The following is a 1,010-nucleotide window of genomic DNA, read 5'->3' on the forward strand; positions in this document are numbered from 1 at the left end:
TCCAGTCTGACTGGTGTTCTTATAAGAAGAGGAAATTTAAACAAATAAAGAGACACCTGGCCTGGTGTCTCTCACACACAGGAAAGGCCACACGAGGACATGGTGAGATTGCAGCCATGTGCAAGCCAAGGAGAGAGGCCTCAGGAGAAACCAAACCTGTAGACACCTTGACCTTGGATTTCCAGCCTCTGCACCTATGAGGAGAAACCAAACCTGGAGACACCTTGACCTTGGATTTCCAGCCTCTGCAACTATGAGAAATAAACTTCTATTGTTGAAGCTCCCCAGTCTGGGGTGCTTTGTGATGGCGGCCTGAACACGCTGAGGGAGCTGCCTTCCGTAAAGACTTTCAGGTTCGTTGCAATCATTTTTCCTCTGAACCCATATGATTTTCTGTATCATTCATTTGAAAATTAAACCTGAAGTTTAAAAATTATTTGGCTCTTTGTGACGTATCATTTTCCCTCCGATTCTTCAGTCATTAATCAAATCTTTACCGAGCCCTGCTATGCACTGTTCTAAAACAGTGAGAGCCCCAGATTCTCCAGTCCAGCTACGAACCTGCCACAGAAGCAAATACAGGCTGAGGCCCTGTGAGGCTTGGAAAAGCATGATGAGTTTCTCTATAAAGGTCATCACTTTTCTGATTATTTAAAGATTTTGGAAAATATAGAGAAAAGCATGACTGTAAAAATAAAAATCACTCACAAAATTAGTGTGTGGGGAGAATCACTGTTATGATTTTGAAGAATTTCCTTATAAAACTGACTTTGAAAATATGTGTTGGGAATATGTTCCTAGATTGTGAAATAGCTCTTTAAAACCATTTTTAATGCTGTAATAACATTCTATTGTAGACTTCCTTAATCTATTTTAATAGATTTAATTAATTTAAATTAAATTAATTTAAATAAAAAATTTAATTTATTTTACCATTCACCTGACATCTGACTTTTCCTTATTATTATTATTATCATTATTACCATTATGCTACATTAAGTAGCCTGGCT

At 37.5% G+C, this 1,010-nt stretch overlaps 1 long non-coding RNA gene across 1 annotated transcript in view; it reads left to right on the plus strand.

Annotated features, from left to right (window-relative positions):
- LOC144244280 (uncharacterized) overlaps window positions 1–788 on the plus strand; it is a 96,688-nt gene extending 95,900 nt beyond the window's left edge. The window contains exon 5 of the long non-coding RNA XR_013338890.1: window positions 82–788. This is a non-coding gene — a long non-coding RNA (uncharacterized LOC144244280). The remainder of the gene's footprint in view (window positions 1–81) is intronic.
- The last annotated feature ends 222 nt before the right edge of the window (window positions 789–1,010 follow it).

This window comes from Crocuta crocuta, unplaced genomic scaffold (assembly GCF_008692635.1).
Source record: "Crocuta crocuta isolate KB4526 unplaced genomic scaffold, BGI_CrCroc_1.0 scaffold138, whole genome shotgun sequence".
Taxonomy (NCBI): domain Eukaryota; kingdom Metazoa; phylum Chordata; class Mammalia; order Carnivora; family Hyaenidae; genus Crocuta; species Crocuta crocuta.